The sequence below is a fragment of the Anolis carolinensis genome, chromosome 4 (genome assembly GCF_035594765.1).
Source record: "Anolis carolinensis isolate JA03-04 chromosome 4, rAnoCar3.1.pri, whole genome shotgun sequence".
Lineage (NCBI taxonomy): Eukaryota > Metazoa > Chordata > Lepidosauria > Squamata > Dactyloidae > Anolis > Anolis carolinensis.
In genome coordinates this window covers 153,472,065-153,484,767 of record NC_085844.1, presented here as the reverse complement: position 1 = coordinate 153,484,767, position 12,703 = coordinate 153,472,065, and the positions used below count along the sequence as shown (strand labels likewise).

The window sequence follows — 12,703 nt, the reverse complement described above, 5'->3', positions numbered from 1 at the left end:
AGCTGTGGGATAAGACTTAATAGTACTAATACTTAGCATTTATATAGCAATTTGCAAGTGTTTAAACCTGATTTACGTACATTATCCTGGTAACCCTTCCAAAATGCCCTTTTAAAAATGATTCTTGGTTGTTTATTGATTGATTTAAATTATGTTTATTCTGTTCCCAAATTGGATCAAGCATCAAACAAACTACAAGCGAATTTTAAAATACATGCAAATCACCTTTAATATTGTAAGCATACGTTATGTTAAAAATCAACAATGAAAGCAGTATACCAGTCATAAAATGCCTTTTGTAATATTAAAGTGTCTCTGAATACAAAGGAAAAGAAGAAAAGGAGCCTACATTGGTGACACCATTACTGAGAAAGTCCTTTCCCTAGTGTCTTACTCATTGATCACACCTTAGTAATGGTGGGCTAGAGAGCAAGGTAGTGATTTCGGCTCTCAGGATAATCCATATAGACAAATGAACGCAGACATAGACTGGTGGCACAGGGCTCCTTCGTACCACATCATTATAGTTATGGACATGTTGTTTGTTGTTTATTCGTTCAGTCGCTTCTGACTCTTCATGACCTCATGAACCAGTCCACACCAGAGCTTCCTGTTGGCCGTCGCCACCCCCAGTTCCTTCAATGTCAAGCCAGTCACGTCAAGGATACCAACCATCCATCCATCTTGCCCTTGGTTGGTCTTTCTTTCTTTTTCCTTCCATTTTCCCCAGCATCATGATCTTCTCCGAGCTTTCCTGTCTTCTTATTATGTGGCCAAAGTACTTCATCCTTGCCTCTAATATCCTTCCCTCCATTGAGCAGCCGGGCATTATTTCCTGGAGTATGGACTGGTTGGATCTTCTTGTGGTCCAAGGCACTCTCAGGATTTTCCTCCAGCACCAGAGTTCAAAAGCATCTATCTTCCTCCACTCAGCCTTCCTTATGGTCCAGCTTTCACATCCAGAGGTTACTATGGGGAATACCATTGCTTTAACTATGCGGATCTTTGTTGCATCCTATGGAATCCTGGAATTTGTAATCTAGTGAGACATGGAAGTTCGCTGTCTGAGGATCCTAAACGCCCCTCCCTAAACTGTCAATTACAGAATCCCATAGGTTGGAAACATGGGAGTTCAAGTGGAATAATGATACTATACTTCTGTAATGTGAATTGACCCCTGAACTTAGGCCATTTAAGACATGCCCATCTGTATTTTATGTGTTTTTATGAATGTCTGATGTAATTTAATAACTTTTTAATTGATTCACAATGTATTGTATAATTTTATATATGTGTTTTATTGTAAGCCGCCCTGAGTCCCCTATTGGGTGAGAAGGGCGGGATATAAATATTGACATAAATAAATAAAATAAATAAATGAATTAATAAGCAAAACAATTGACATGGGATTATTCACATGGGGAAGTTGCAAAAGTTTTCAAGCAGGAGTCAAGAGGGGTCTCAAACAATCGTATGCAGGCGTGTAACGTTTTTGGCTTTCCAGATGTTTTGGCCTACAACTCCCACAACCCCTTACTATTGATCAAAATTCAAGACATCTGGATAGCTTGATGATCCCTAGCCCTGTTCTAATGCAAGGCTCGGATGATCTCCTAAGCTTACAGTGTGTTCTTTCACAAGCAAAGCATCCTTGGGCAGAATATTCAAAACACACAAGAGTAGTTATGCATGTAGGCACATTAGATAAGAAATTAGGATGTTCCAGCACAGCAAGTTAACAGTCACTCTGGATATCCTAGTAGCCATATCTGTTAAATGCAGCTATAATTCCATTTCTCAATTCATAAAAGCACTGTTCTAGCTTTCCTTGGAGATGACATTTCACTCCACAATAGATCCCAAGCAATTTGAAGCATACTATAACACAACTTCTTCCATTCTGATATTCTCCAGATATTTCAGGCTACAACTTAACATGACTTATCACAATTGACTAAGGCACCTTCTACAATGCCATATACAATCCAGATTATCTGTTTTGAACTGGATTATATGGCACTGTAGACCAGAGCCGGTCCAACAATGAGGCAAATTAAGTGGTCGTTTCGGGCGCCAAACATACGGGGGCGCAGTCGAGACTGCTTTTTCTGTTGATTTGTTGTTAAACGTGATGTTTTGGTGCTTAATTTGTAAAATCTTAATGTAATTTGATGTTTAATAGGCTTTTCCTTAATTATCCAACATTTTCGCTTATCCAACGCTTTTATGTTTCAGTGATTGGTTTGGGGCGGGGGGGAGCACCAAAGTTCTGTTCGCCTACACTTGAAAAATACCTAGGGCCGGCTCTGCTGTAGACTCATGTAATCCAGTTCAAAGTGAATAATCTGGATTATCTGCTTTGATAATCTGGCAGTGTAGAAGGGGCCTATGATTTCTGGAACTGATTGTTGTTGTTGTTCAAACTATCTGATGGAAAACCATTTTAACATTAAATATAATACTTTCTCTTTTAGAAGGGGAAGCTGCAGGAATAACATGGTCCTAATCAAAGCCTCCCCAGATGTTTTTGGCCTTCAACTCCAAGAAATCCTAACAGTTGGTAAACTGGTTGGGATTTCTGGGAGTTGTAAGCCAAAAATTTCTGGGGACACCAGGTTGAGAACTACCGCTGAACAAGGTGGCACCAAAGCAGACATGCATCTCATGTAAACCAGTTTTGGAGATCCTATCTAACAACAGCTAGATAGGTTCTACAGCAACAGCAATCATACCTAGCCACTGACAACAGAAACCTACCACTTTGAATTTTTCAGAGTGCCTTGGAGAAAGACTTTATCAATGATGTTATAAGAGGCATCTCATAGATAGAATTACCAATGGCTGAGTGACTAAAGGAAAATTCACAAAGAGTCAAACTCTCAGCAGCTATCTGAGGGTCATGAGTCTAGATGCCAGCCCTGTTTTCTAAGAGGTAGTTCAGACATAAAAAGAAAAAAAACTAGTTTATTCTTTCAAGCAAAGAACATGATGAACTTGACATTTGGCTAAATCAGTGGCTCTCAACCTGTAGGTCCCCAGGTGTTTTGGCTTACAACTCCCAGAAACCCCAGCCAGTTTAACAGCTGTTATGATTTCTGGGAGTTGAAGGCAAAAATATCTGTGGTCCCGCAGGTTGAGAACCACTGGGCTAAATGCAATATGTCCCTTCTGCATAAAACTTCTTCTTTAAAGCTACAAGATATTTAATATCCCTTTTCATTGTTTCCTTTAAACCAGAGCTAGGAGACCTTTGGCACTTTAGATGTTACTGGTCCACAATCTCATCACCCTTGATATGCTGGTTGGGACTGACTGGGGCTGGATCAACACTGCTGTATAATCCAGTTTCTGAATCTAGATTATCTCCTTTAAACTGGATTATATGAGTCTACATTGCCATGTAATTCGGTTCAAAGCAGATAATCTGGATTCGGAGAATTGATTATATGGCAATGTAGATGGGGCCTGGGTGTGCAGTCCAGCACATCTGGAGGGCCACATGCTCCCTGCCTCTGCCTTGAGTCCTATATACTGAAGAGCAGATGAAATACAAAATGGGGTTTAGAACAAATAAGGAACATAAATGTTCATGCAGCTATACAAAGGGACACGGCTTTTCAGATTGTGGCAGCAGCTTTGAAGCTTTGGAGCACAGAAGAATGGACACTTTGAGACTTCAGTAAAAGCAAACATATAGTTTTACTGAATAGAGCAAATATACAGCACACACTAGCATTGACATCCAACCTAACAGACATAAACAAGACAAAAGACACTGAAGTAAGAGGAACGAACGAAATCTTATCTCTGAATCCTCCCTAAACGTTCCAGGCACACACAAGGTCACATCTTCACAGTTCATTAAAGGCTTGACTGATTAACCCTTTCAGTGTCAATACACTCTCTGCTGATGCAATCTGATTACATTCACAAGCATTGCACAAAATTACATTTAAACATTCACATTACATTAATCTTACATTAACACGGCTAACCACTAGGCTTGATCGATCCATGAAAAATTTGATTCTAAACTCGTTTCAAAATTAGAGGGGGCATTTTTTCGTTTTTGTTGCTAATAACGAATCTGGCCCCCAAAATTTTTCGAAATTAACGAAAATTCGTTATTTTCGAAATTAATTCGTTAATGGGGGACGCGCATGCGCGGTGGCCCAAAAACAGCCCGAGGGGGGGGGGACTTAGGGGGCTCTCCCGCCCTCATTTTTTGAGTGATCTTCTTCAAACTTGGTACAGTGGTAGAACACATTTAACACTGATAGCTCACCAAAATGTGGAACGTTTCCCTTATCCTCTGATTTTTGACAAATTTTCATAGCTTTTATAATAAACCATTTTTTAATAATTGCAGAAATCTGTTCCTGGTTTGAAAGTCTTATTTCCTGTTAAATTGGGTTGTCTTTACTGTGAAAGTCATTGCTCTACTTCAGAAACTTTGTTTTTGTGGCTGAAACTTTGTTAAATTGGTGTAGTCCCCGGCTGAGACACAAGCAGCCCCGCTTGTGTTTGAGAGCGGTGAAGGGACAAAGGCACCCCCTCTTCTTTCCCCAAAAGGAGTTGTATTTTGTACAGGGAAGTATGGGATATGCAACTCTTTCCCAAACTTGGCTTAGGATTATCAGAAAGCGTCCCCGGCTGAGACACAAGCAGCCCCGCTTGTGTTTGAGAGCGGTGAAGGGACAAAGGCACCCCCTCTTCTTTCCCCAAAAGGAGTTGTATTTTGTACAGGGAAGTATGGGATATGCAACTCTTTCCCAAACTTGGCTTAGGATTATCAGGAAGCGTCCCTGGCTGAGACACAAGCAGCCCCGCTTGTGTTTGAGAGCAGTGAAGGGACAAAGGCACCCCCTCTTCTTTCCCCAAAAGGAGTTGTATTTTGTACAGGGAAGTATGGGATATGCAACTCTTTCCCAAACTTGGCTTAGGATTATCAGGAAGCGTCCCCGGCTGAGACACAAGCAGCCCCGCTTGTGTTTGAGACTGGGGAAGGGACAAAGGCACCCCCCCTTCTTTCCCCAAAAGGAGTTGTATTTTGTACAGGGAAGTATGGGATATGCAACTCTTTCCCAAAATTGGCTTAGGATTATCAGAAAGCGTCCCTGGCTGAGACACAAGCAGCCCCGCTTGTGTTTGAGACTGGGGAAGGGACAAAGGCACCCCCCCTTCTTTCCCCAAAAGGAGTTGTATTTTGTACAGGGAAGTATGGGATATGCAACTCTTTCCCAAACTTGGCTTAGGATTATCAGAAAGCGTCCCTGGCTGAGACACAAGCAGCCCCGCTTGTGTTTGAGACTGGGGAAGGGACAAAGGCACCCCCCCTTCTTTCCCCAAAAGGAGTTGTATTTTGTACAGGGAAGTATGGGATATGCAACTCTTTCCCAAAATTGGCTTAGGATTATCAGAAAGCGTCCCTGGCTGAGACACAAGCAGCCCCGCTTGTGTTTGAGAGCAGTGAAGGGACAAAGGCACCCCCCCTTCTTTCCCCAAAAGGAGTTGTATTTTGTACAGGGAAGTATGGGATATGCAACTCTTTCCCAAACTTGGCTTAGGATTATCAGAAAGCGTCCCTGGCTGAGACACAAGCAGCCCCGCTTGTGTTTGAGACTGGGGAAGGGACAAAGGCACCCCCCCTTCTTTCCCCAAAAGGAGTTGTATTTTGTACAGGGAAGTATGGGATATGCAACTCTTTCCCAAACTTGGCTTAGGATTATCAGAAAGCGTCCCTGGCTGAGACACAAGCAGCCCCGCTTGTGTTTGAGAGCAGTGAAGGGACAAAGGCACCCCCCCTTCTTTCCCCAAAAGGAGTTGTATTTTGTACAGGGAAGTATGGGATATGCAACTCTTTCCCAAACTTGGCTTAGGATTATCAGGAAGCGTCCCTGGCTCGGATCCCTTGTTTCCAAAAACACTTTTGCGTGGAAAAAAGAAAGGAGAAAGCCCACCCCGCCCGCAAGAGGAAAAATGGCGCAGCACCAGGAAAAAAACACCCACAGGACAGCCCTTTGCAAAAACAAAAGAAAAAGAAAGACCCAACTAACACACACCACCCAAACTCAGCCAGCCACCCCACCTTTTCTCCCGGTCTTCACACAGCCATGCTGTGACGCAGCAATCTTTCCTGCCTGCCAGTGCCTGCACCAAAATCTCCCTTCCACCCTCTCCAAAATTCCCAGTGCGACTGAGCCACGAGGCGTGTGCACGCTCAGGACGTCCTACCAGCCCCTCCCCCTGGTTAAACGTGCTCTCTGATTGGCTACAAGGTGCAAACAACACGCTAGATTGCCCCAGTGGACTTAAACAAGTTTGGATGATTTGCCAAAGCATTTTTTAAAAACGAAAAGAAAGGCGCCATAACGGAAAACGGCCAATCGCGGTTCGAAACCGCGATATCCAGGCGTGTGGACAACCAAGGTTCGATATTGCTTCAAAACAAACGAAAATAACGAATCAATAACGGTAAACGGGGAAAACGAATTATTTGAGCAAGCCTACTAACCACCTTATCACATTGAGAAATTTCCCAGTTGTAGGACACTTCTTTTCAAGCATGGAGAGGCACTGAGCTCATCACATGAGTTAACGTGCTTCTGGCTGTCATGCATAGCCCTATGTGGCTGAAAAGAGGTAGAAGTGTCCTGAAAGGAGGGAACTCCAGCAATCAACCTCATCACATTGAAAAATTTCCCCAATAGGAGACTTCAGCCTCTTTTCAAGCATGGTGAGGCATAGAGCTCATCAAATGTTCCAGGGTTGAAAAGAGGCAGAAATCTCCTGAAAGTAGGGTACTCTGAACACAGGCCAGCAATTGTGCTCAGAGCTCCTACTTCTTATCATGCTTTACTCTCATGTTTACAACTGAAAAACAGTTGCAATGAGAATCATCACAGTTTCCCATCCTGTTCCATTGTCCAACTGTCAGAAATGGTTTTAACCTGTATCACTGTATCCTATGGGCTTTGATGCAGAACCATAGGATCCCATGGAAAGAAATGGTTTTAAACTGGTGTCAGTCTCCTTTAATGTAAGGGGCTTTGGACAGGGCAAGGGATCTCTTGGTTTTTGGATATGGTTGTGTCTCCTGAATAAAAAAAATACTGACCTTGTGGTGAATGTAAAATGAATGTATTGCCAGCTCTTAAGTTTCCACTTGCATGTGTGAGTCTGATGGGGAGGCAAAACACTAAATGGGACTGCTGGTGATACAAGAGAGGTGATTCTCTATACTTAAAGAGATGGTCAGTCACCCCTGCTTTCCCTTCTCAATGTGATGAGGTGGTAAGTGAGCTCAAGGCTTAAATTGTGTTGTAGTCCTTTATTTCTTTCTCTTGTGAGTGTGCATAATTTCCTCATTGATTCTTCCTATACAGCCATTCCGTAATAAATATGGAATCACCTTGTAAGGAAGAGAATATACTTGTGGCACAGTGTTCCAAAATCCACACCACCTTCAAGCCCAAAAAGTCATTTCTGCAATAACCGGTATCTAATGCACTTCCTCTGCAATGGAAATTTAATTTGCACCATTCCGGAACTAAGCAGAATTTGGCAAAAGCAATATAATTGTGGGTAACATATTTCCATAGAAGTGAGCTAATTATAATTTTGAATCCTAATATATGGTCCAGCTGGCTTATTCTCCTGTTGTCTGAAGGCAACTATCCCCACTTTAGTATGATATAAAATTCATATTGGCTGACTTCTTCAAGAAAATGGTGACTAGGCAGCTCATAGAAAAGCCTACTTTCCAGATTGGGGAGGGGAGCTAGACAATGCCTTAATGTATATGCATTTCAGCACAGCATTCTTTTGGATTTGGGGTTTTTTTTTCTCCTTTTTTATGAATAGGTGCTCAAACTCAAGTGAGAGGAAAGAAAATTGGTCAAGCAAGGGTTTTGTGACTCACAAGGCCCTGTGCAATTAAGAGGCCATTGTCAATTTTAAGATTGTCATAAATCCATTGGAGAATTTGAGACAATTCACAAAACAATTATGATAGAATGAAAAGTGGAGATTGCCCAATCTGCTGAAATGAAACCCAGCTCACTGAAATAAAACACTGGGAGAGGGGGGAAAGGAGGGGGAGTGGAAATCCACTCCTGAAATATGTTGGGAGAATAAAAGGCATATGGAACAGATTGATTGTGAAGTCATGGTCTTTTAATAACAAAGGTTATTTGGCAGGAAGGTAAAGGGATTTGCCTAGCTCTGAATGACATTTGGCTAAGTGCAATAGGTCCTTTTTGCATCCAATTATAGGGTAAATGGGGAAACCTACACAGATGCTCTGGGAAAACAGCTGTATTGTTTTGCTCACTATACCTGTAGCAGCAAATAAGCAAAATCTCTCTGTATTTTAATTATAGGGCTGTCTGGAATGAAACAATGTTGGAACCACTCTGCACCTGCAAGGACAAATAAATCTGTATAATTCACAATGCAATGTGATGCACAATATTTCGTCTCCTTCCTGGAATCAGAGCATTTTGCACATCCATTTATTTCTGAATGATAGGAGACTTTTGGATGGAGAATGAAATTAGTGACAATAGGCCAATTTCTGGTTCCAAATGGAGTCGTTGTTAAATCAAGTGTGCTTTATGCAAAGCACTAGGGCCAATTACAATTTGGGTGAAAACAAGTTGATCCTCAAAACCTTTCTGCACACATGGGAGTGTTTGATTGATAATAAGAGTAGTTTCAGGCAGCTTAACTAACTTTTCAAAATATGAAACACAGTCCTAAGTAATCAGAATCAAAAGTATTTCCTATTGAGTTTTACTTCCAAATAAGAATTGCAGCTTATTTTTTTTCCTTTGACTGCAACCAACTGCAGAAAAATTGGATTAAGGTCAACAATCAAAGCACATCTCATGAGCATTGTCTATAGTTGTTTTGAATCAAGGTTCTGCAAAGCTTTGTCGTCAAGATGCAGGTTTTAATACCAAAAAAGGAGACAATCCTGTCCAAAACGTCTATTTGCAAAAAAATTAATTTGCAGTTGCAACTCTGTAAGGTAGGACAGTATTTCGCTATATATCTCAGAGACATATTACCATCCGGTCTATTATAATTGTTGTTCATTTATTAAAATATTTTATCCCATCCTACATCAGATGATCTTGGGGCAGCAGACAAATAAAATCACCTTGAACTTTAAAGTCACCAAATTGTCAAAGATCATTTAAAGATAGTCAAAAAGCTTTTTGAAGCAGTTTAATGATTTAAAACAAATTAGAATTGTTAAAACAGTACATATGAATGTTTAGGCAGAATCATTGGGAATCCAAAGGCTTTCCCAAAAGTAGTGTTTTAATTTTATACTAGAAGAAAGCCAGAGTAAGTCCTGTGTTTAATTCTATTTTAATTTTAGCATCCTTTGAGTTTTAATTTACATATTGCCGTTTATTTTCCGGGCCCAATTCAAGGTGCAGATTATCACCTACAAAGCCCTAAACGGTTTGGGACCCACCTACCTTAGAGACCACATCTCCCCCTACGAACCTGCACGTTCTCTCCGCTCGTCGGGGAAGGCCCTCCTCTCGCTCCCACCACCTTCGCAGTCGCGGCTGGTGGGGACGAGAGAGAGGGCCTTCTCTGTTGTGGCCCCCCGGCTTTGGAACTCCCTCCCTAGGGAGATCAGACAGGCCGCCACCCTACTCTCCTTTCGGAAGAGCCTTAAGACCTGGCTCTTCCAAAAAGCCTTTGAGGGTTAATTATTATAGGGTCGATTTTCCTGCCCATCTAATAATAGGCTGCCTGGCCACGATTATTTCGCACTTTATTGATTTTTAAACTGTGAAACTACCTCTACCATGCTGAAGATTTTCCCCTTGGCCCAGCTCCGTGTTTTTAGCCCTGTTTTTAACCATTTTATGCCGTGCGCTGACTTTTATAACTGTTTATTGATGTTATGTTTTTATTGATGCGAAATGGTTTTATTGCCGATCTTGTTTTATTGTTTTATTGCTGTTATTGTATTGTTGTCGGGCATGGCCCCATGTAAGCCGCTCCGAGTACCTCCGGGGAGATGGGGTGGGATATAAAAATAAAGTTATTATTATTATTATTATTATTATTATTATTATTATTATTATTGTTATTATTATTATATTGTATGATGTTTAGTGTTAACCACTTTGAGTCTTTTGGGAGAAAAGAAGTGGGTATATTATTAATAATAATAATAACAACAACAACAACAACAAAAGGGATGCCACGACAGAAAAGGGATTTCTCTATTTTTAAAAAAGTACATTGCTTACACTAATGGGATGTAGTGGAGGGCACTGCAGCAGATCTCAGTTCAGGCAGAAATACATAGGGATTTTTTTTCCGTGTCAGGAGTGACTTGAGAAATGGCAAGTTGCTTCTGGTGTGAGAGAATTGGCTGTCGACAAGGAAATTGCTTTGCGGACGCCCAGATGTTTTGATGTTTTTACCATTGTGGGAGGCTTCTCTCATGTCCCCACATGGAGCTGGAGCTGATAAAAGGAGCTCATCCGTACTCTCCCTGGGTTGGATTCGAACTGGCAACCTTCAGGCCAGCAACCCAACCCAACCTTCAGGTCATCAGTCCTGCCGGCACAAGGGTTAAACACACTGCGCCACTCGGGGCTCCTACATAGGGATCTATGTACCAAAAACAACTTTTAAATTAAAAAAGCAGGCTTACACAATAATAAAGAATGAACGTCTCCTTTACCAGCCATTCTAGTCTCTTTACCAGCACATTGGCATGGTTAACACCAGAGTAAAATAAACCCACAGACTTTGGCCCCTTCCACACCACTGAATAAAATCCCACATTATCTGCTTTGAACAGGAATATACAGCAGTGTGGACTCAGAGAACCCAGTTCAAAGCAGATATTGTGGGCTTTTCAGCTTTGATATTCTGGGTTATATGGCTGTGTGGAAGGGCCCTAGGAAAGGGAGAAAATCAACCCGTTTCCAATTAAATGTTTTTATTAAATAAAAGATAGTCAGTTCCATTTCAAATAAAACATTGTCCTTCCCAGAAGGATCAGGAGAAAGCAAACTGCTGCAGTCTCTCTTTGCTTGCAACCTCATGAATAACATTTGCCATCTTAAACATGCTCCAATATTCCTTGACCTCGTCTGTCCCAGTATTCATCTGTGAAATGTTCGAGGATCTGTACTGTCTTTGCAGTGGCCATCAACCTTAAGGAAGGTATTCATAGCAGATGAGCTGATTTAGAGCATAAGATCAAGTTGGTTTAAAGGGGAGCGAGACAGCCCCTCAACTACTCTGATTAAAAAATCTTTAAAACGATTGGCTTGGAATCATGCTAAGAAACATCTGACAACACAGGCTCTTTTAACAAAGTGGTGGCTTAGGAGAGGGTGACATTACAATTTTCAGAGAAAAATACTAGAAAGATTTTAAAGGGCCTTTCTGCTATATCAACAGTAGCCACATCACAAAATCTAGGTACTAGATTTCTACAGAAATATATATTTTACCCCATAATCTCTTTATTCTGCATGCCTACAATTCATCCTGTTATCACCAACATAGATGACATTGACAGACAACTAATGAATTGAGAAAGAAGAACACTAAGAGAAGACAATGACTCAAAGCATAACTGCTTGAATGGTTGTAGTTAGTGGATTGAAATTCAATGGAAGTAAAGATTTAACGTAAGAGCAAGAATGGATTGAGTATTGGACTGGAAAACTAGGATTTGAATCCCACTCAGTGGATTCAATTGAAACCTTGGAAAAAACATAATCTCCCAGTCTCAGAGGAAGGCAATGGCAAATCCCAAAGAAACCCCACGATAGCTTTGCCATAAGATTTCCCTATACTGTAAATTTAAAAGCTTAATCCTATGAAAAAAAGGTATGTAGCAGCAAAACTGAGGTCTTAAAAATCTATCCTCAAACATATCAGCCTATTTTAGAGGTAACCCTCTCACAAACTTTTGTCACCTGGATCTGTTGGATCAGTGTATCAAATAGTGGTCTTTGTAGCATTGCCGATCTGCAAGCCATTGGCTTCTGGTTCGCAGCAGGTTTCTGGGAAAGAAATAAGTGTGGCCAAGAGGCACAAAGAAAGGCACATTGTGAAAAAATACTGCCAGTTCTTCACATCAGATACTTAAGAAACACTGTGTTAGACTACAACTCCAATTGCTCCAGCCTTGCTTGATGGATATGATGGTGGTCTCGGGCAACTGGAGTGTGTGAGGTTGATGGATATTTCACTGATCTATTGTTTAGTGCTGTGAGAATGAGCTTTTTTGAGCTGTGAACTTAAGCACTTCCTTTCCCCCCTCACTTTCTGGCATGGAGGCAAGAAGGACATTGGAGTAGACCCTCAGAAAGTTCCATTTTTGGACTACAACTTCCAGAGCAATTCCAGGAGTTGTGGTCTTAAATGTAACTTTTCTAAACCATGGGTATGAACGATCTGTTTCTGATATTTTGTTTGCTGCAGCGTTCCCAAGTCAAATGTTACAAAGTGCCATTAATTTAAACTAGGAAGGTGATTTTTTTTTGAGGATGGAGAGGTAAGAAGAAATGTTCAAGCAAGCACGTTGTAATAATGCTAAGTCAAAGCTCAAAAAACTTTATTTTCCTCTAGTCAACATGATCACTGACAATGACAGGAGTTTTTCTCTTGTGCTATGGGACAGTGCCCCCAATGGCGCAGCAGATTA

General features: G+C 41.2%; 1 long non-coding RNA gene across 1 annotated transcript in view; it reads left to right on the top strand.

The window, feature by feature from the left end:
- LOC134298325 (uncharacterized) overlaps positions 1–8,773 on the top strand; it is a 29,205-nt gene extending 20,432 nt beyond the window's left edge. The window contains exon 3 of the long non-coding RNA XR_010005337.1: positions 8,382–8,773. This is a non-coding gene — a long non-coding RNA (uncharacterized LOC134298325). The remainder of the gene's footprint in view (positions 1–8,381) is intronic.
- The last annotated feature ends 3,930 nt before the right edge of the window (positions 8,774–12,703 follow it).